At 34.9% G+C, this 24389-nt stretch overlaps 1 protein-coding gene and 1 pseudogene across 31 annotated transcripts in view; both read left to right on the top strand.

The window, feature by feature from the left end:
* The window catches only part of DLG2 (discs large MAGUK scaffold protein 2), a 2299762-nt gene that overhangs the window by 1096668 nt on the left and 1178705 nt on the right, over positions 1 to 24389 (top strand). The window lies entirely within an intron of this gene.
* LOC100385621 (SWI/SNF related, matrix associated, actin dependent regulator of chromatin, subfamily e, member 1 pseudogene) lies at positions 11587 to 13000 on the top strand (annotated as a pseudogene).

A 24389-nucleotide genomic window follows, 5' to 3' on the forward strand; every position in this document is an offset into this window, starting at 1 on the left:
TCCTTTTTAGGTAGGTCAAGCCAAGGGGCAGATAAAGCAAACATGATACATCTAGAATGTGTCTCTATTGTACCCCAGTGGCTCTAAGAGTCAACAACTGCCTGGAGAGAGGCTTTGTCCTTACAGGAACTGAATATTTTAGAGGCATTTTGTATTTATTTTAAGATTCTATCTCTTATAAAGTTATGAGAAAAAGCTATGAGGAAAATTTTCTCCATATTTCCCTTTCTCTTTTTCTTCTTTCCTTCCTTTTCTCCTCCTTAACAGCTATCTCTGTAACTTCCTCTTCCTCTCTCCAGTTGTCTGCCTTTTCCTTTTTCCCTTTCTCAGTCATATCCCCTTGCCTGAGCTTTTGCATATGTATGTGAGCACCTAATTTGTCAAGTTCTGGAGGTATTGGGGACACAAATGAAAAAGATGGGCCCAGTATCTCTCCTGAAAAAATAAAGAATGACAGAGGGATTGTTAGAATACTTGTTAGGATATTAACAAGTATTCTAATACTTGTTACAATGTTACAACCTAAGGAAGAATTTAAAATCTTCGAAGTTTTCACATGAAGAGCAGAAACTTTTCCTAGGCACTTCTGCCAGTGTGATCAAATTAACTTTGCTGTTGAATCTCTCAGTTGGCTTCTAGGAAGTGTCAGCTCTAAGAGCTTGAAGATGCTTCTAGTCTCCAGTGACAGCTCCCCAGCATCTCCACAGCTACTCTCTAAAACAGGTTGGGTTTTTAAATTACATGTGAATAAGAACAACAAAAAAAAGGAACAGAGGGGAGTATTTTTTCAGTTTCACATAATTTTTATTGATCTTATATTTCCTTTTGCCTTTGAACCCTGAACAGATGCTTCTTGTTTTCTTTATTGTTTTTACAAAAAAGTGTGTGCAGGAAGGGGTTGCAGAATTTGCTTATAACGGCCAAAATTCTAAGTAAATCAGCTATTACGTTTCAGAGATTAGGAGACTGAAACAAAGACAGAGCAAAGGTGGCACTATAATTAACAGGCAGTTGCAGGAAAGGAAGGATTCATGCTGTGCAATATGTAATTTGGAAACCAAATGTTCTTGTCAGGGAAACCTGGCCTTCTGTGGAAAGCTGTGGGGGCTGTTCTAGACAAATGAACTGACAAAACCTGCTTAGTGTGCTGGAGAACACTGGTCATCTTTTCTCCTTTTCCACCTTGGTCGCAGCCAGACTATTCATAATTTCACTCAATTATGCATTTAACAATTATTGATCACCAACTATTCATCGAATACTTTGCTAAGCATAGAAACACAAAGATGAATAATTTAAAAATCCTTGCCCTCAGGTTGGTTTCTGTTTTATAAAGAAGATAAACATAAAACTGACGTCTTTCTCTCTAACCCACAAAGTGACTTCTGAGACAGGAACTCACATAGATTGTTATGAAAGTAGAGAGGCTCTTCAAATTTCATCCAAGTTTTAAAAATGGCTTCTGAGAAAGACTTGTATATCTGGGTAGAGCTCATTTCTAGGCAGAAGATGTAGCATGTGCAAAGATGTGAAGATGAGCAAAAATGCATCAAATTCAGGAAAATTTGTACAGTTCTTATAATAAAATTGGTATATGAAGAACAAGAAATATTCTAGGATAATTTGGAATATAGCTAAGTTATTAACTTTCTTACTAAAAGAATTTTGACTCAACAATTTGTTTAAGGGTCAGTTTGATTAAGGAGCATACAATCAATTTACAAAAACTTCTAAATCTCTCAAGGGCAGACATTGTAAATCTTTTTATTCTTTATTTTTACATTGCCAGCATGTAATATAATGCTTGACATATAGTAGGTGCTCAATAAATGTAGAACTTGGAATAACCAGAGAATAGTTCCTTGGCGATGTTGAATAACTGATTTTAAAGGAGAATGATAGAGGGAAAGAAGAAATATTGGGCTCCTGATCTATGCCCGGTGTTGGGTAAGAGTTTTGCAGGTGTTATGCTATTTAATATTCACAATAACCTCCTGGGGGTATATATCTCTCATCATTTTTCAGAAGGGATATTTGAACTTTTGAGAGGTGAACTAATTTACGCTTGTCACTGGTATAGTTTGAATACATGTCCCTGCCAAAACGTATGTTGACTTGTAATCCCAGTGTTGGAGGTGGGGCCTGTGGGAGGTGTTTGGGTCATAGTAACATACTCCTCATGGCTTGGTGCTGCCCTTGCGACAGTGAGTGAGTTTTCATAAGATCTGGTTGTTTAAGTATGTGGCACCTCCTCCCACCTCTTTCTCTTGCTACTATTTTCACCATGTGAAGTGCCTGCTCCTGTTTCACCTTTTGCCATGAGTAAAATCTCCCTGAGGCCTCCCCAGAAGCTGAGCAAATGCTGGCTTTTGCAGCCTAAAGAACTTTGAGTCAATTGAACTTCTTCTCTTTATAAATTATCCAGTCTCAGGTATTTACAGCAGTGCAAGTATGGCCAGTATGGCCTAACAGAGTTATACAGCTAACATCTGGCAAGAGGCGAGATTCAAACTCAGGTCTGTCTTTCTCCACCGCCTATGTTTCTACTTTTGAGTACAAATCTTTGCTGAAATTTCTGCTGCAGTACTCTAGGGGAGAATGCTACAAAATTTATTTATTTACAATAATAGAATAATATGGGATTATATAATCAGGTACTAATTTAATTTTTGTATTAGATTTTATAAATTCTGTAAGAGTTCAGAAATATGATTGGATATTAGAGATTTTTCTGTATATTGTGGGTTCAAGAAGGCTTACATTCAACTTACTACTGGCAAATGATACAGGGGATACAAAATATATAAACAACAACTGAAACTGTTGAATAAATGTGCATAGTCTTGTGTTTAAAGTGAATATTTCTGACATTCCTATTGTTAGGTTGCTAATATACTGTGTTAAGATATTTTAAATGTGTAATTGGGCTGGGCATGGTGGCTTATGCCTGTAATCCCAGCACTTTGGGAGGCTGAGGCCGGCAGATGGCCTGAGGTCAGGTGTTCAAAACCAGCCTGGCTGACATGGCAAAATTGTGTCTCTATTATTTTTGAGACTCCATCTCAAAAATAGAGTAGAATAAAATAAAATCATAAAATAATGTGTAGTCGATGACTCACTTGGCCTCCAAAAAGAGCATATAAATATAACAAGTGTAGAGGAGAAATGCTTCTAGAGCACTGCTTAGAAAACCTTGGGTCAAAGTTGGGTCTTGCTGCTCCTGTACATATTCCTCCTGCACAGCTCCCCCCTGCTAGTGCAGAGCTGACTTTGTGTTTGCCCACCCTCAGCCTTGTTGCTGGTTTTATAAGCAGTACCTTTTTCATTTTAATTAATAAGGACTGAATCTTTTCTTTCATTTTTACCTCTTAGTTTCAGGCCAAACTGTGTTTTAGCCTCAAATATCAGGAAGCTCTGCTACCTTCAGACCTCTGAGTCATGGGCAATGACTGGCTCCACCAGCCTTCTTCCCTAAGTCCCACATGCTTCCCAATGTGCACATTTGCTGGATGAATCAATGATGTGGAGGAGGATTCCAGATACATAGACCTTCCCAACTGTTTGTGCAAGCTATCCATGGTTTCCCTCCTGTCCCAGCTTTCAAGAGTCAGAAGTTTTGTGTCTTGAAGTAAAGAGGAATCATGCTCAGGACCTTGTTGCCAGGGGTACCAGAGATAAAGGCTCCTCACAGAAAATGATCTGCCTTCTACACTGCACAATGTAGATTTAGAAACCACTGATAAGTTATATATATGTTCTTTTAACATCTCCTAGTACTATTGAAAGAGAACCATATTATTTAATGCACAGGCAACATACCTGCCTTATATTGTCATAATAATAAAAGATAGTGGATCTAAATCATCTGAATTAGACTCAATATAGTAGGCCATCAGTTGGTAATAGCAGTTACTATTGTAATGATTATGATAAAAATGATAAAGACAATGGTGATGAAGACAAAAATATATTCTATGCTTGGCACCTAATTGTTTATCCCTGAACTAAAGATCCCACTAAATCTCACATTTAAAATTGAAGAGAAAAGAGAAAATATTGACATGATTAGAAGACTGCACCTGTGGTTACTCTCTTATAATCTAAATTACTAGTCTTTACAGATTACCTGATTTTCTTTCACATTTTAAACTCTAGTCTGGCCCACCATGAGAAAGGTACAAGATTGAGGAATCAAAAAACTAGTCAAAATTTTGGATAACCTCAGACTTCAAATTTTTAACATATTAATATTTTTAGGAAAGTGTCTGCCACTTGGGTCTTGAATGAGGGTAATGTAGGCCAACTGTGTTTCCACTTGAAGTTTCAATATTTTTATCATTTTCCTCCAATAGAAATGAGGTCTGGCTTTTAGTTAGGAAATCTATTTCATAGATCATAAGATTGTGTTCTCAGAGTACCTCAAAGTTATAAGCAGATGTTCCCAGATAAAAACCCAGATTTGATTTGATTTCTAGGTGATACACATAGAGTAACCTTGAGTAGAGAAATAACATATTTATCCTGTTCTTGATGGGAACTAGTCGTTAAGTAATGCGGAAGCAGCTTATTTAGGAAAAATGGAGCAGCCATTTGGTAATGCAGCTCATTTATGGTTTCCAGTTTCTAACGCAGTTGCCAGTAATAAGTAGTCTGTGGTAAACAGTTATCTGTGATGAATAGTGCCCTAGGAACATTCACTGGCTTCAGGGGGAGTAATGTGAAATTTCAGATGTTTTATTCTTCAAATTTTTAAAAACCTTCGACTTGAATAAAAGGTTGAATCTCTTCTGAGAGGTAGCTGTACTATTTGATGATTTTACCGTGCTAGTCTTAAGATGAGGGAGTGGTGTGGGTCAAAGGGGAGTGCATGTACTCTCTGACCTGTGATAGTCACTGAAAATGCTGGTGACCAATAAAAGGAGGAATGTCGTGGGGAAGAGCTTGATGAGAAATTCTTTAGTCCTTAGTTTCTGTCTCCATTAAATGGGAATGATAGTGAAGATCTTGAAGGATTGTTGTGAAGGCTAATAAAAATGTGTTTGATAGATCTCATACAGTACCTGAGCAATAAATGCTCAATATATGGGAACTCCTAGAAGGAGTTATAACTACAGTATTCATTCTATTATTCTAATAGTGATAATAATAAAAATAATAGAAATAATCATGATAGCAATCAATTGTTAGATGTTTACAAGGTTTTAGTGTATTAACGTTTTATATGTGTCGGTTTCGTTATTGAAATAACTTCTTGAGGAAAAGTATTGTTGTCATCCCATTTTAGAATTACTTGTAATTATAGTGGTAGTGTTAGTGACAGTGGCGGTAGTAACATTAGGAGTATTATGATAGCACTAATACCTCAGATCCTCTATAGTCATGAGGCATGGTATTAAACAACAGGAAAATACACTGCTGAACTTTCCCAAGTTCTTTGAAAAAATAAAAACAAAATCAAACAGGAAAGTTTTTAGAAACTATATGTCATCTCCTGATTTCTTTCCTCCATCTTTGACTCAAGTAGAAGAACTGAACACATGGATGTCTGACCATATCCTACATTATTCAAAGATTATCTGTTATTGTTCATTTTTCTAGTAACCATCTCAACAAATAATCCCTTAGAACATATTATGTGTGAGCACTTAGTAAGGCATTGAGGATACAAAAATGAATGTACTGCAATCACTGGACTACTTTAGGGCCTAGCAGAGAAGAATAATAGGATAATAAATGAATTGCAGTATAATATGTGTTACAATACTGAGGTAATTGCACAACACATGGTAGAAAAAAATATTCTCTTTATGACAGGAAGGCCATATGTATACTATGGTGGTTGGGAAGAAACTAGTGTCTATTTTAGATCAGAATCATTTGAATTAGGTGCATTGACATTGCATATGTTTCTTAAATACTATGTGTATGCATTGTATTAAAAACAAGTAATTAAGGTAGTGAGTATTAAAATGTTTGTAGTTAATATTTCTCAAGAATTCAGTTGCACAAGAATGATGTATGGAGTTTAGACAATGAGATGTGGAGGAAGAAGATCCATGATTAACATTAAGTCATTGAACCTCTCTAATCATTCCCTCGTCTGTAAAACTGTGATAATAATACTCTTGCTCTATCTCTGCCATACTTTTACTGATATAAGTGATGCATAAGCTGTAAAACATTATACAAGCTAGAAAGTGCTGTATAAGCACTGATTATTATTATACCTAACTGGAAAGATCTGGGAAGTTTTCATGGAAAGAATTTTCCTTGAGTTGTGTTTAATGAGTAGAATTTTGATAGGGAGAAAGCAAGTTTGTGCTTGGGAGATCAGAAAGCCTCCCAGCTCCCTCTTGAAAAAGCATGGGGTCATTACCTTGATTATCCTCCACATGGTGGAGGGAATGGTATAAGTAAATACATGTAGGTAGGAAAACTCAGGACTAAGTTATTAATAGTTGGGATATATCCAGTCATCAGTAGGGAGTCATTCAATGATAAGCAGAAGAGCAGTATAGTCAAAAGGGTAGTGTTTTGGGTAGTACTCTGCATACAATTGATAGGATGCACTGGAAAGCAGAGAGACTGAATGCAAAGTTAAGAGGCTGGAGATAATAAGGGCCTGCACTAGCTTAGAGGCTATGGAACTAAACAGGAGAAAGTGCATATAAGGGATATTACAATGATAACATTTCCAGAGGTTTTTTTAAGCTTCTCTGATACCACCATAGCCAGTATAGATTTGAAAGACCTTTGAGGAACTATCACAGTGACTGAGAGATACCCTCCATCTCTGGTGAAACAGAGCTAGAATATACATGGCATTCAAAGCTTTCCATGTTTAGATCTTGATCTACTATTTTGATCCTTCAATTAATTCTAAGCTATAGCCATAGTAATTCTTTCCTCAGTCTTTGACCATGTCTAATGTTTTCTTTATGCCATTTTCTCTGCCTGGAGTATTAGTTCCAACCCATATAGAATGCTCTCATCCTTCCATCACAAGCTAAGTAGTCACCTTTGCTATGAAGCATCCCTTACTAATGTTCTCTCCTCCATTTCCCCGAAACACCTTAACGTGTTGCTAGTCCCATTGATTCTAAAAATCAGTGTGTGCAAAAGTTAATACGATTCAGTAAGCAGGACTAATGTATAAAGTTTTCAGTCCACTGTGGCATCAGACTCTTATGAAGGAATCTGACTTTTGAATTTCATATCCAAGAATGTTTGTGGTCAGTCTGATTCTGCTCATAATACCCAATATCAGTAAATCTGTGCTGCTGTCAGAGCATGTTGTAGAGCATTCTGTATAGTCAGATACTCCTATGAAGAAAGACTATTTCTGGTGGCAAACTGAAAATATACCAATTTATCTATCAAAGTCGTTAGAGAAAAAAGTTATTCAGGATAAAGGTATTTCCAAAATATAAATGTTTTTATCTGACAGAAAGGAAGACACTTTCTATGTCCTTAATCGTGCTAGGTTTTCCAAAGATTGCTTTTGTAGCAAAATTCCTAAATACAAAGCAGCCCATTCTCTGTGGATAAACTATTAAGTCATAAATTATATCAAATAATTTCCCACACACAATGATGTGTGTGTGGGAAAGTGGAGTCCATGCAGTTTCACTTATTTATTGGCCCTTAAAGAGTCCAATAACAGCTTCACAATGTTGTCCTATTAATGTACAATTTCAACAAGCAACTTCCTATTTATAGGTTACCTCTGCTTTCTGCTTCATAGGTAGAATTATTTTTCAGCCCGATGTGCTAACAATTTTCAGCTTGGTAGTGTTCTGAGCAAATAAACCCCTACGGCCACTGCTCCCCCAAGGATCTTATAGCCACACACTCTCACCCTTGCCCTATTCCTACGACACAGTTACTACTGATACTCATCAGCTTAAAATCCCCAGCAGCCCACTTGGATGCCTTGCCCAGGTAATTGCAAATGCCCATTAAAAGGAACTGACCAACCAATTAATGAGTCAGCCAGCAGCCCCTGCTTTTAGTTTTCTTCCAAATAACTTGTGTATTTATTTCTCTCCAAAATATTCGTGATGACCTCTTAGCAAGTTTCTCTATGTGCCTAAATTAGTTCTAACTCCCCATCAATATTTGATTCAATTAGAGAGTGAACAAATGAGGCATACATGGGAGGCTCATTTACTTTTCAGACCAAAACATGAATATATAATACAGTGATTCTGCTCATTGGGGAAATCCATCCATTCCTTCTCCATACTCACACCACTGCTTTTCTTTTTTAAAATACCATAATCTTCACCATGACAATAATTTCCTAATTAACCCCCAGCTTCCAGACTTCCTCTACTCCAATTCATTCTTCTCACAGTAGCCAGAGTAATTTTTCTATGTTGAATTTTTTCTATAAAGAAACTTCCATAGTTTTACTCTGTCATATTTAATCACTAAAAATATATGTGTGGAGATGATATAGTATAATAATGAAACACCAGGAGCCCCTCGTCCAAGTTAAGAATTAGAATAATGCTAATACCTTTGAGGGTACCTTTTACCATTCCCTGATTATATTTCTGTGCTTTCAACTTCTGCAATTTGCTTTTCTCATTTATTAATGTTTTTAAAAGTCATCCCCATTGTTGAATGTAGTAGTATATTGTTCATTTCTATACTATGCAATATTTCTGGGATAATGTTTATTCATTTATCTATGTTTTTGCTAATGGATATTTTGATTCTGTCCAGTTTTTTGCTACTGCAAACAATGCAACAACATTTATTTTTGCACATATTTATTGGTATCAGTACACAATAGTTTTCTTAGGATGGAAATTACTAGGTTATATGGTTTTCATCTATTCAACTTGACAAGATAACATCAAATTTTTTTCTTAAGTAGTTATGTTGATTCATCTGCCACTAGACGTGTTTAGGAGTTTGCATTACTTACATCATCAACACAAAATTTTATCAGACTTACTAAGTACAAAAATATCATTGGGTTTTTTCTTTATATTTTCTGAATGAAGAATACTTTTGAGATTTTAAAAATATCTAAATTCAGCATTCATGTGTCTGCTTCTACAAAATAATGGTTTATTGCTATGTGCTTACATCTATATTGTATTATCTTTTTCTTATTGATTTTTAAGAGTTCTTTATATCTTCTGGATACTATCAACTGTTGATCATAGGTGTTGCAGATATCTTCTTCCACTTTGTAGATTAAGTTATTCATTTTAATATAGTCAAAATTATCAATTCTTTCTTTATAGTTGACATATTTTCTGTCTTATTTAAGCAATATTTTCCTATCCCAAGATCCTAAAAATAAAAAACTGTAATAGGTTTATATTTAAGTATTTAATCAGTCTAGTTTTGATTCTGTTGCATTCTTTTTTTCCAAATAACTATTTCTCATAGCAATATGTATTAAATAACACTTCTTTCTCCTTCCCCTACTTATCTGGATTGCTCACTTTGTCCTATATCATGTTTCTATACTACGTAAGCCTGTTTCTATGTTTTCTATTCTGTTTGATGGTCATCTTGTTTATCTCTGTGCCAAATCAATACTATACTGATAAAAATTCTTTATAATAATTTATTATTATACTGAGCAACAATTTAAATTATTAGTAAAATGGGTCTGCTAGATCAAATTCTTCCACTTTCTTTTTCTTCAGAAGTGTCTTCGGCTAGGTTTTATTCTTTCATGTGCCTCTTAGATAAACTTGGAAACTCTCACAAAAATTCTTAATGGGTTTATTATTGGAATTTCTTTGAATCTATAAGTTAATTTGGGAAGATTGATTTCTTATATTGAATTTTTCTATTTATAAATATAGACCATTTTTGCATTTATTTAGATCTTTAATGTCTTTAAATAATAAAATTTTATAATTTCCTCCTTAAATATTTTACAGTTTAAAAAATCATCAATTTTGAAAAACTTTGGAGAATTTTTTTTATCAGGTATCTTCATTTTTGTTGTTGTTATTGTTGATAATGAATAGTATCTTTTTTACTCCTGAATAAATGTTGAGAGGATCATGATTTTTCTTTTCTATTCTATTAATGTGATTACATTGATTGAGGTGTGCTGGTTGAAGCAACTTTGTATCCTTAGTATTAAGTCATTTTCTCTTTTATTTTTACTATTATTTTTGTTTTAATTTTATTGTTCTGCTATTATTATTAACTCTACTTTTGGGGGTTTAGCCTCTTTTCAAATAAATGTTTAAGATGGATGTAACATTGACTTCTGTCATTTTCTTTTCTATTAACAGTTTAAATTACCATACATTTATTTCAATATATTTTAGGTGCTTTGGTATTACATAATATATGATATGCAGTATTTTAAATTAACATTCCGATTTACCTATTTACAAAGATTTGTTTGAGCTAAATTATTTAGAATTTTTTAAAATTTCCCAAATAATACTCTTGTTTTATTAATTTCTAATTTAATAATATAATGTCTAGAAAACTTTATATGGTAACTATTCTCTGAAATTTATTTTAGCACATCATCACTGTGAGATTTTGTGAGAAGCTTCAATTCTACTGGACAGTGCTTTGTGAATTATAGACAGCCAGCAAACTGTGCGGTCCTGCAGCTATTAGTGCTAAAATTCACTTAATCATTATTTTATAATCACCATTCTAACAACGCCTCAGGCAATACCCCCATCTATACAATTATTTTAAGTAATTTGTTTACTGAAATAATGTTTAATATACATAAAACAAATACCAAAATCCAGTCCCACAAACTTTATAGTTTATTAAATTGGAAAATAAATGCTCAAACTCTTTAGGTTATCTGTAGCTACAAAGACCATATTTTCTCAACTAAAAATTGGAACATAAGCTCTTCCTTCTTACAACTGCCCCACGTTTTTACTTTGCTGACTCTTGGGCTTCTTACCTCAACTCCATGTCATCTTCTTAGATTGACCTTCTCTGACTCCCTTTGCCATTCCAGCCTGAAATAGATCAATCCTGTTCTTTCTCTTCATATTATTTTTTGTCTTTTATAGAAAGATATTCATCTGCCTACTTATGTCTGTCTTGATCACTGAATGGTAAATTCCATAAGAACATGAACCTTGTCACTATATATGTTTTTCTTCATCATTTATTTCCAGAATGGAACTCTGGCATATGTTGAATGTATATTGTTGAATGATAAATGACTGAATGGAAATATTATGTGGCATACTGAAATGAATTTTTTTTTTACTGATGTCATCCTGAAATTTTCTGTGAGTAGGGATTTAAAAAATTTAATAAACCCAGATAATTTGGAGACAAAATGTAGGGCCCTTTTAAATCAGGTTATCAGCCTCCATTTTGTGGTATTTTTGTAGATAGCAATATTTTAGATGGAAACAGAGGACAGCTCTGAAATTCAACTGTCCCTTTATACCTCTAAAAAAATAAATGATACTGGAAGAGTCTATGCTATAATGACAGCCTGGATACAGCACTTATATAGCTAAGGACTACGTCCAAGGAAAGATCATTGTTAACTTACTATTCTGAATGACAAATTCAGTTAACAAAGAATTCCTTATTGAAAGACTGTATTGTTGAAAAGGGAAGCGAAGCCGGAGCTGCGGGCGCTTTTTCTGCCCGCGGTGTCTCAGATTCATTCTTAAGGAACTGAGAACTTAATCTTCCAAAATGTCAAAAAGACCATCTTATGCCCCACCTCCCACCCCAGCTCCTGCAACACAAATGCCCAGCACACCAGGGTTTGTGGGATACAATCCATACAGTCATCTCGCCTACAACAACTACAGGCTGGGAGGGAACCCGGGCACCAAGAGCCGGGTCACGGCATCCTCTGGTATTACGATTCCAAAACCCCCAAAGCCACCAGATAAGCCGCTGATGCCCTACATGAGGTACAGCAGAAAGGTCTGGGACCAAGTAAAGGCTTCCAACCCTGACCTAAAGTTGTGGGAGATTGGCAAGATTATTGGTGGCATGTGGCGAGATCTCACTGATGAAGAAAAACAAGAATATTTAAACGAATACGAAGCAGAAAAGATAGAGTACAATGAATCTATGAAGGCCTATCATAATTCCCCCGCGTACCTTGCTTACATAAATGCAAAAAGTCGTGCAGAAGCTGCTTTAGAGGAAGAAAGTCGACAGAGACAGTCTCGCATGGAGAAAGTAGAACCGTACATCAGCATTCAGCCTGCTGAAGATCCAGATGATTACGATGATGGCTTTTCAATGAAGCATACAGCCACTGCCCGTTTCCAGAGAAACCACCGCCTCATCAGTGAAATCCTTAGTGAGAGTGTGGTGCCAGACGTTCGGTCAGTTGTCACAACAGCTAGAATGCAGGTCCTCAAACGACAGGTCCAGTCCTTAATGGTTCATCAGCGAAAACTAGAAGCAGAACTTCTTCAGATAGAGGAACGACACCAGGAGAAGAAGAGGAAATTCCTGGAAAGCACAGATTCGTTTAACAATGAACTTAAAAGGTTGTGCGGTCTGAAAGTAGAAGTGGATATGGAGAAAATTGCAGCTGAGATTGCACAGGCAGAGGAACAGGCCCGCAAAAGGCAGGAGGAAAGGGAGAAGGAGGCAGCAGAGCAAGCTGAACGCAGTCAGAGCAGCATCGTTCCTGAGGAAGAACAAGCAGCCAACAAAGGCGAGGAGAAGAAGGATGACGAGAACATTCCAATGGAGACAGAGGAGACACACCTTGAAGAAACGACAGAGAACCAACAAAACGGTGAAGAAGGCACGTCTACTCCTGAGGACAAGGAGAGTGGGCAGGAGGGGGTCGACAGTATGGCAGAGGAAGGAACCAGTGATAGCAACACTGGCTCGGAGAGCAACAGTGCAACAGTGGAGGAGCCCCCAACAGATCCCATACCGGAAGATGAGAAAAAAGAATAAATGTTGCCTTGTTTTATGTGTTCTAAATACTTTTTTAAATGAAAAAATGTTTTTTGGTTTTAATGGTGAAAAAAAAAAAAAAAAGAAAGACTGTATTGTTTACCTAAAATTGAAAATAATTATTAGCTACCTGGAAAAATAAAAGCCTTTCCAGCAAACATTTGCATACCTTTAACATTTCAGGTGACCAAGAGCAGTAATTAGTGGTGTCAGATGGTTCTGGTAACTCCATTTGCATCCATATCTGTATTTATTGAGGGTATACTATGTGTGCAATGCTGTGTTAGGTACTGATCAGTGTCACTTTTGCAAATCAAATTTATGTCATGTTTAATGTGGCTATTAAACTCATCCAGTAAAAATAAAGCTACATTTGTTTTTCATTGGTTTCTCTACCCCAGAATTAAAATTATGACACATAATGCTTTTCATGGATTTCACATAACTGTCATTCACAACTTTTAGAAGTACAGAATAAATCAAGGGGGGAATACTCCATTGAAATTGTATCATCCTTATGAATTCGTTACTTGCTTAAGTACTTGGCTAAGTAATTAAGTGTTGGTTTCACTTAAGAGTTCCATCAGTTATGTTTATTTGTTTCTTACTAGATTAACTCATGAAAAAATTAAGAACCATGGCAGGGCTCCTATAACTACTTTGAAAGTCCTGTAACAGCTCAGGTAGATTATAGCACAATTGATATAACAGCTGTAGCTGAATTGATTATCCAGATGGTCAAAATGGCAAGACAAAATAATAGTAATCCTGATACATCTTGTGTTATATAGCATTCTTCATCTTATAAAACTCTTCCACTCACATAATCTCAAGATGACTTTGTTTATCATAATAGCTTTGTTAAATAGATAGGGAGATATTTTAAAGATCAAAAACAGGTTTTATAAAGTATATATATTTGTCATTCACTATTTAACACCTACTTGTCTTACTCCAAAAAAGTCTGGTCTCCCTGACTACAGTTCACTTCACAGACAGAAAGATTGTTCTAAATGCAAATTTAACCTGCTTTCTCCATTATGTAAAACCTATTTTTCTCTGTTGGTATTAGTAAAAATTCAGAGACTATAACATCTGTCTATAGGCAAATCATGATCTAGCTTCTCCTTGTCTCTCTGACCTTGATTTTAGTTGCCCCTTCCACAAGTGTGTTAGGCTTTTACATGTCTTCTTTTGCCAACTCGGTTTCTTCTGCTTGCTCATGCTACGGTGTCAGCTTAGACATTATCTCTTTCATAAAGCCACCACTGACTTTCTCTACCTCTCCCCAAAGATACCTACTTTCCCAGTCTTCCAGCCTCTATTATTTTATAATAACACAGTATGTATTGGTTTATAGTTTGCTTCTTTTTACTGGACTTACTGTCCATTTATTTTCCTATCATCTGGCAGGGTTCAAGGCATATCACATGCACTCAAAAGATATTTGTTGAAAAATTAATAAATGATTGAATAATACACAGTTCTAGTTATCTTACTTTATTGAAACTGTTGTTACATATTAACAGTTCTTTACTGTTGATCAAATGTGTTCATATCTTTTATTCCATCTGATTACAGAAATAACATAAGATCTATAGGCAAGGTTCCATGTTACAAATAGGATAGAGAGGATCAGTAAAAATATTATAAGAGACTGCCTCCAACTTGGTGACCATATGATATCACTTCAACCTAAGAATGTGCTTCCTAATGTGATTAATTAGCTGCTCTTAGGCAAGGAATCGACATTGTTGGGTTTAATGATTTGAGATAGCAAGTGTTAGAGTAGTAGGTTCTGAAAGAGATTGAAGCATTCTGACGAAGGATTAAAAACTTTTATTTGTATCTTCTCAGCTCATCATTTTGTCTTGGTAATTAGGCATTGAATCTGTGGTATTTAGTAAAAGCAACAAAAACAACTATGGCGCAATAATAAGAACAGCTGATTTTTAGTGAGTGCTTACTGTGTTCAGGGCACCATGATAATTGTTATGTGTGTCCTTGATTAACTGGCAAATTCATTTTTTAAAAATAGATACTATTTTCTTCCCTTTACAGTTGAAGAAACCAAATCTCAGAGGGGGACCAATACCTTATCCAAGCTGAGTAGCTAGGGTATGGCAGAGTCAGTAATTTTCTCCTCTGAAGGGAACTGGCAATATCTGTTAGCCTAGTCTGAAATTTTTTGTGGGAATTTGCCATTAATGGAGTGCTCTTTGATGTCTTAGCTCACAGAGACTCTTTTCCTAACATAGTTGTGATAAATTGTAATGTGGTATTTTTAAACTATCTCATGGTATTATTGAATATAAAAGATCCATATTTTCTTCCTGATTTGGTTTTCCTGAACATCCTGTGAAGTCTTAGTGCCTCAAGAGAGAGCAGTTGTCCTCATAGTATTGCTAGGTGGATTCCAAATTAGATCAAGCCAGTCCCCAGCGTCTTGCAGTGTTCTCGATCAGCCCAACTGCCTTACAGAACGCTGCAGTACAGAGTTGTTCAACAAAAGCTTGATCATTTTATTTGCATTTAGAAATTCATGAGGTTCCTTCTGTGTGACCCATTTAATAAAGATATGTGAGCTGCTATTCATGATTAAGAATTCACATATTGGAAAAAACAAAACCTTTGTTGTGAGGTGGACATGGACTCAAATCACAGCCACATCACTTACTAGCTCTGGTGTATTGGGCAAATGACATAATCATTCTGAGCCCAGATTGAGTCATCTGTGAAAATGGAACCAATAAAAATTATCTAATAAAGACAAAATGGAATGTGTGTGTATGTGTGTATGTATATATACATAGTAGTTGCTAAACAAATATTATTACTCCTCCTTCTTCAAAAAAGACAAAAATAATATAACCATATTATAAAATATTTATACCCCCAAACCTAAAATGCAATAAAAAATTAAAAAATAAAATAAAATATTTATGAAATAAGAAAAGAAAAATAATTACCTTTAGTCTTGCCACAAAAATTAAACTACCACTCTGGCTTTAATGTATTAATTCAATGCATTATTTCATTAATGTATTAATTTAATGTATTATTTCATTTTCATACGGCTATTTTTAATCTTACCTTTAAATAATTTATATAATATTACATCATAAGCACTTTCTACATTGCTAGTCATCATGGAGATTATCTGCTCTATGAAACTAAGTAACAACTTAGTTACTCTACTCCTAGTTATTTACTGAAGGAAAATGAATACATATGTCTACATGAGTCAATGAAGACTTCTACTTAAACGTTCATAGCATGTTATTTGTAATAGCAAAATGGTGGAAATTCCCCAGTATACATCAACAGGTTCTTCTGAAAAAATATTGTGACACATCCATACACTGAAATACTATTCAGCAACAGAAAGAAATAAACTATTGACACACACATGCAATGCAGAGATCAATCTCAAAGTAAGTATATCAAATGAAAAAAGCCAGGCTCAAAAGGAGTACATAATACATACTTCCCTCTGCATGAGATTCCAGAAAACTCAAATTAATCCGTAGTGGCAAAAAGCTGGCTTGAAGATGAGAAAAGTTATATAGGGAAGGAGTACAAAAGAAACTTTTGAGAGCAATGCTTATGTTCATTAACTTGATTAAACTAATGGTTTCATAGATGTTTGCATGGCTCAAAACTTCTAAATTTTACACTTTAAATAGCTTTTATACTTCAAATAGTCAATTATACTTCAAAAAAGTTGTAAAAAATGATACATCTTTTTGAAAAAAAAAACTCACTGTAATGGCATCATTATTTTTATAACTATTCCCATAGCTGTATGCTTATATGTTTCAGATATTTTGCTAGCATAAGCCAAATTGTAATGAACATCTTTGGCATAGAGGTATTATATAGTCTTTGCTTTCTCTTTGGAGTCTACTAATGGTTAAAGTATCTTTCTTTGGGCAAGAATGGCACAGAAAAATCTTTGTAGTCACTCCTCATTTAAGTTTCTTAACAGGTGGAGTTGTGCGTATAGCTAACTCACTAGCTATTTTTTAACAATTATTTTAATTACTGGTTTCTAGGCATCACCACTTGGGCCACTGATAAAAATAGTAGCATAGAGGCACTTGGGTGGCAATTGAGTTGTAAAAGCAAGCGTCTCAGGAGGAGACCAATAATGATAGAATTTTAAGCTTCTCCAAGCATCTGACTCCATGAGGCTTCCAGGGACCTCATGAACTGTCCCTGTTCATCTGTATATGCTATTAACCACCTTGTTCGATAGGTAACTACCCTGGTCACTCAATCACTACTCAGCATTTCTTTTTCTTCTTAGTAAATGGCTTTTTCTCTATTGTAAATGTAGAAAGTGCCACATGGACCTTTGTCTGCTGCCTTTAACACTATTCATTTATTTATTCGTACAATAAAATAAACATTTACCATGCTCAAAATATATGCCATAACTTTGATTGGTCCTAAGGACAAAACTATTCATAACACATGGTCCTTGGTCTGAAAAATTTGACAGTATTATTTGAGAAATTAGTAAGTAAACAGTAAATTTGAATAGGGGGTGTTTAGCTCAGTTAGAGGCATAAACCATTGGGGAATATATAATGTACCTAAATGTGTGTGTGTGTGTGTATGTGTGTGTGTGTGTGTGTGTGTGTGTATACACATATATATAATCCAACAGACAGTGGATACACATATCCCAGACTAAAGTGTTAAGGTAGACTTTCTAGAGTAGGAGGTACCTAAGTTGATAACTAAAGAAGAAAGATTCCCATGAAGAAACTTGGCAGGAGGGGGAGGAGAATGTTTCAGGCAGAGGAAACAGCATGTATGAATTCCAGAGGAATAAAAGGTGCAACAGTAATCTGTGGCTGTGTATGACTGGGGTGCTGGTCTGGGAATGAATGGCCTGTGTTACACACTCAAGCAGCTACACTTGGCTTGGGTCACCTATCCCAGAAAAGGTAAATGGGCTGAAGCTATAAAGGCAGGATTGGAAAGGCGAGGGAAGCAAAGGTGAAAATGTCAAGGACACTGTCAGTGGGTTCTGGAGGCTAGGCTGAGGGCAGGGCTTGCCATTGACCTGGTAGTTCAGGCTTCACCATTGGCTTACCCCTTGTTCCCTTTCTTCATCAGTAATGGAGTAGATTTTGTGACTCTCAGTATAGGACCTGCCAACCCACCTGGCTTCTCTTCCAGAATTATCTGGTTTTGGTCACTATCTGGAACCTTTTATGACTTAGTGATATGACTATATTAATGAAGTTGTCATCTAAAAAAAAGTTTTCTTTAATTAAAGGACTCAGAGGAAGTATTAAGGGCAAAAAAATACTGCTAAAACATTTTTAAAATACTGGTTTCCTGATTGCAAAAGTAAGATATGCTCACTACAGAATAATGAGTATTAATTTTATGATAATATTAATAGGTTTATTTTAGAAAAGTTATAAAATATCAAAACATAAGAAATAAAACAAACATAACTTCTGTATATAATATACAGAAGTGGCATCATGGAAAGCTTTTCTTTCAGTATCATCCATATATCTCATTTTTTGTATTTCATCAGTGCCCCACTGATAAATATTGGATTACTTCCAGCTGTATGCTATTATAAGTATTGCTACAATGACAATCCCTACATATATATCTTAGCATACAAGTATTAGTATGCCATAAGATAAATTTATAAATGTGGAATTGTTGGGTGAAAGGCAAAAAAACATAATTCTAAAGGATTGCATAGAATAACTATTCCCCAACATATATATATATATATACATATATATATATGTGAAAAAAAATATGTATATACACACACATATATATATGTGAAAATATATATATATATATATTCACAAAGCATACACAAGTTTCAATAGCCAAATTGACCAATCAGTCCCCAACATATATTTAACTACCCTGCCTTCTATTACTGGACATTTAGATTGTTTCCAAATTATATTCTTACAGGTAATTTAAAATATTCTTAAATACTGACATTGCTTTGGGCCTAACCATTGAATGATGCCAGTCCATGAGTCATTTCATGTTGACAAAAGATGCTAGAGGGAGTCTGGCTAATTCACTCAATATCTTCTATTAGTGTATCCAAACATAAAAAACGAAAGGCAGGGAATCTAATAATCTTATTTGATTACCAAATTATCAGTAATAAAAAGTTTCATTTTCCATATTTTTATACATATTAACTCATATAATTTTCAGCCCACCTACAGCAGAGGTGTGTTAATCTAGTCTGCAGTTGAAGAAACTGAGGCCTAGTATAATTAAGTGACTTTGCCAAGGTTTCCATTGACTTGAGTTGATCTTAACTGGAGTTCATCAGATAGCAGTTTATAGTTTCCCAACTACATATGTCTTCTCACAAAAATCTGTGAGAGTTATGGTGCTTCCTTTGTAACTCAGAGACAAGATAGTATCTCTCTTTTTAGTAATACTCAAAAACTATTGACTATTATTACTACTTTTCAATTAATGTTTTTAGTACTTTATAGGTTTTTACTCATTTAGTCCTTCAAACCTACTGAGATAGAATCTATTATTATACCCATCAAGCAGATAAGAAAACTGAATCACAGAGAGGTTAACTAACTTACCCATGAGCACTTAGCTTGTGAGATCAGAATGAAGGATTTGAGCCAAGCAGTTTGCTCTGGAGTCCGCATTTTAAACCACTCCAATGCATTGCCTACCAGAGACACTTTGTGCCAGAAACCGAATGGTAGATGTCGTCTTACTCTATGTAATTACATCATATAGCATTAAGAGGCAGTGTAAGGATCAAGAACACAGATTCTGGAGCCAAACTGCTTCTGTTTCAATTCAGGTTCTGCCACTTACTAGATGTGTGGCATTCTTTCCATTTGAATTTCTTTATTTAAAAAGTGGAGAGAATAATAGTAGGTACCTCATAGGGTTATAATGGGAATAAACATTTATATAGCACTTGAAATAGTGCTTGGCATATACATATCACTATGTAAGTTTTTGCTTGTTTGTAGTTTGAATTGTCCTCTGATTTCTGTCTCACGAAGCACACTCTAGAAGACGGTTATCTCAATGGCAACCCGAAGTGACCAGACACATCTACAGTGTCTGGCTTTTTCAAGTGGCCCTACTCACTATGGATGCCATGGCAAAAAACTAGGCCCTGAGGCTTCATAGTATCTTGTTTCTGTGAGATCTGTTTTAAAAGGAAGAATCAGCCTTGCCAACTTTCCAAATTTAGCCATAACTGGGTCACCTAAAAAAGTAGTGCAGTGTTCCCTCAAGTAACCTTTTGCTTATGTTAATTTTATATGAAGTATTCCTCACCGAATCTTAGCACGTTGTGAATTTCATGAGTCACTGCTTCAGCAGATAAGTGTGTGAAGAGTGCCTTTTCAGAACCATTGCTAGAGGTGTTGCAGCTTATTGCTGCCCTAGGTCAAGTCTGTATCTCTAGGGATTGGTACCAAAAGTAAAAACAAATATACAAAGAAGAAATAGGATCAGATAGGAGTGTGTTTATTTTTGTCTTATAAAATCTTCCTGAAGAAATTTTGCCTTGAATGAGCTGGGCCTTATCTCTAATATTGCTCACTGGCCAGTGTCGGGGCCTTTGTTGGGTGCTCCCAGTACAGAAAGGAATTGGATCCTGGTCCTGCCTTTAAAATCAACACAGTCTCCTGTTGCTCATTGCCTCTGGAGAAATGCTTATAAGGAATTGTCTTCAATATGGGGTCAGATTTTGCTTTTCTCAGGCCTATTTTGACACAGGAATCGTTGTCTGACTCAAGGCATTCTCCTTAGGTCTCCAAACCAAACAAAATGTGTTCAGAGAGTGTCGTTGTTAGAGCCATGTGTTATGTCTGCGGTAAAGAGCTATTCTTATTCCAGAGGACAAAGATGTTGGGGTGAGGGGAGGCCACTAAGATTTTCAGAGCACTTACCCAGAGGCCAGGTATCATACTAGAAATTACGTTACTTTACTTCAACCTTGAATCAATTCTGTGGGATGATTGTCTGTTTTATTAGATGTCAGGATCAATACTTACTAGATAATCTTAAATGAGAATAAATTGATTAAAATCAGAGATAGGAGGAGGTAACGCCCAGAATTTGAACTTAGATCTCTCTGGCTCTGGAGTTCATGCGCTTCCCACTGCAGGAATTATATTCATTTAAAAAAATGTAAATTGAATTTAGAATATTAGAAATCTTTAGTCTTCATTTAATAAGTTTAGGAGCCAGAGTGTGAAATTTTTAAAGTCCACTGACCTCACTTTCCTGCAGAAATGACATTTACTCTTGCGCCACCAAAAAAAAAGTTACATCTTTCCTTATGAGGACATCACTGTAGCCTGTTCTAGTTTAGCTTAAGCCAGGTAATACATCAAGAAGTTGAGAGTTTATGTGGCTTTCTCAACTTTACAGGGCAGAGGAAAGGCCTCATGGACATAAATTCTATCTCTGTGCTTGCCTCTGACTCTCAGATAAAGACAATACCTTGTTTAAGAGTTAGCATAAAATATATAATAGTTATTGTAAACCATTTGAATTATAGTTGTGGCTCAATAAATGTTAGGGCCTTTCTCTTGTAGAGTAAGACATTTCAGTGCCTTATTATCTAGTGAAAAGAGCTCATCTGAAGATATTTTCTAAGCATGCAGTGTGTCTGGCTCTTTCAGATATGTGAATAACCCTAAAAAAAATTAAATTGTATGGGCCCCTGCTCTTGATTACCTTGGATCCTGGATATGGAGAAAGAATTAAAAAGTAGAAACTATTTGGAAACATATTAAATGCTTTCAAATGTGATACTTGTAGTAAATAAAACAGAATTCAGAGAAAGTAGAGACTGGTTCACGCAAAGGCCCAGGAAGTCCTTCCAGAACGGAAGGGTTTGAACAGATCTTGGGGCAGAATTGACACTAACCCACCAGGTAGAAAGAGGAACTTAAGGCATGAATTTCTCCTATGACCTTTCCCTTCCCTTTTTTTTACTTGTCTTCTTCCTATAGCAAGAGGATAGAGATCATTTTCTTTTTCCTTCCCACTCCCCTTTCAGAATGCTAGTGCATTTGTTTTACTTGAATATAAAAACAGAGGCATTTATCTTTTTGTCAGCTGTCCAAAGGAATTTAGATAGTTTCACTTGCATGTCACAATTGCCATTTAATCCATCAGTTAATATTTAAAATTTTTATCTTGCAGCTTTGCAATGTACTTAAGGGAAAGATGAAAGTTAAGCTATTTAAAGTAAAATAATGCATGCCTAATATAGAAAATTTAGAAAGCATAGGAAAATATATAGAAAATATATTTAGAATGGGTCCACCATACAAAGATAATCGTAATTTATATTTTGGATTATTTCCATGTGCGTGTGTGTGTTTTATTTTACATAAGAGTGACACACATTATATATATTCCTGTACTCTCTGTAATTGTTATCATGTAAGCATAAAATTTCATGAATGAAGCCATGGTTTATTTATCCATTTTCCAAATATTGTACATTTGAATTATGTATAGTTTCTACTGTTAAAATTAAGTACTGTTGAAAATGTTAAGTGTTTTCATTTTTTTTTAAATGCACTCTTAGGTGTGGAATAAATAGAAATTTTGGGTAAAATTAATTGTTTCTTTTAGAAATATTTGAGTAGCTACTATCTTTCAGGTACCATGCTAAAGGAGGCTTCGTATAATTAACAATCTACTAGGAAAACAAAGAGAAGTAGAATGTGATCACTGTCTTAAGAGGAGAACAAGAAATGCCCTGAATAAACTCTAAGAAGAGGTCAGTTATGACTAGAATGATGAAAATGGTTTCTTGGAGAGAGAGAGAATTTGATCTAAGACTTGAATGATGGGGTCATAAATTCCACAGCAAATTACAAGTGCAGATGTGAGAAAGAAAAGTATTATCAAAGATAAGTGAGCAGATCTATTTGCAGAGAACTTAGGAGCCATGCAAGAAAATTTCAGACCAGAAGCCTAGAAAGGTAAATTTTAGGCAGAGTCATGAATGCTGAATGAAGAAGTCCAAACATCTTTTTAATAGACAGTGAGGATTTCCGGGATTTTTGCAGATGATTATTGATTACATGGTATTATCAGTTGTTCCTTATAAATGGGTGCAATAGACAATGAAGACTTCTGGGATTTTTTTTTTTTCAGAGGATTACATAGTATTACAGATTGTTCCTCATAAATGGGTGCTTATATGCAAAAATATTGAATAGCGCTAGTAATGGAATGTGAATTAAAGCAGTATGGCATCATTTTCACCTATTATATTAATAAATATTTTAAAAGATTACTAATGAATAGTAATGACAAATAGGTAGAAAAATAACACTATCATCACTGATGTAAATTGTGCATAATTATGAGATTATAACTTGGTATAAACTTTCTGGGAAACAATATACCAGAATACGTCAGTTTTTAATACATGCATACCCTTGTACTTGGTAATTCTACTTCTAAATATGCATGCTAAGGTAACGAGAAATACTCAAGAATGATCATACATAACAATCTGTAGTAGTATGTTGTCTACTACTCTTACATTGGCATCAATGAAAATGTCCATTAATTGGAATATTTTAAATAATTTATGGCATTAACCTTGAACAAAATGCTTATAATTATGGTTTTCCAAAATGATGAATTATATTTTTATGTACTCGCCTTGAATGTTTAAAATATGTTAAATAACAAACCAAAACAGATACCACACAGTAACTTCTATATCATTTATGTGAAAACAAATCTTTATGTTACTAATTTAGACAAAACTATCAAGAAGAATACATACCAAATAGTTAACGATAATTATCACCTGGGAGTAAAAATTGTTTTAAAGTTCACTTTTACTTTAAAACTATTGCCCTTTCTTAAAGGAACTTATAATTTGTTAAAATGTATTTTGAAAAACTATTTAGAAGAGATTTATCAGGAACATTATTTTAGCTACGGCTTTGAGTGTAAACCGTAATGACTATAAAGGCAAAAATGAAAATCCATGTCCTCCGAGAGACCTTTTCATCATCTGATGTTGACCTTGTCATTTCCCATCACATCCTATTTTCAGTCCATTGTAGCATTTAGCAATACATTTTACTTTCTGATTTATTTTTTAAATTACCTTTCTGAGATTAAGGACCTTGTTTATTTTGTTCCATGCCATCTCTAGCACTTAGGACACTGAATGACAGTAGCCTCACATAAATTAGTCAGATGAAATGAATGCCAGTAGGATAGCTATTGCAATAGTTGCCTTTAACATAAAGTTTAAATATCTTAACTTGACTTATAAAGCCCTATATAATTTAATTTCTGTTAACTTCTCTAGGTTCATTATCTTGTTACTTTCTCTACCCTACTCCCCACTGCTCCAGCATCTGTACATGCTGAACTTTCTTCAATTACCTTAAGATATTCTTCTCTCTCATCTCCTGAGTTTTGTATGTGTT

Source organism: Callithrix jacchus, chromosome 10, assembly GCF_049354715.1.
Source record: "Callithrix jacchus isolate 240 chromosome 10, calJac240_pri, whole genome shotgun sequence".
Classification (NCBI taxonomy): Eukaryota; Metazoa; Chordata; class Mammalia; order Primates; family Cebidae; genus Callithrix; species Callithrix jacchus.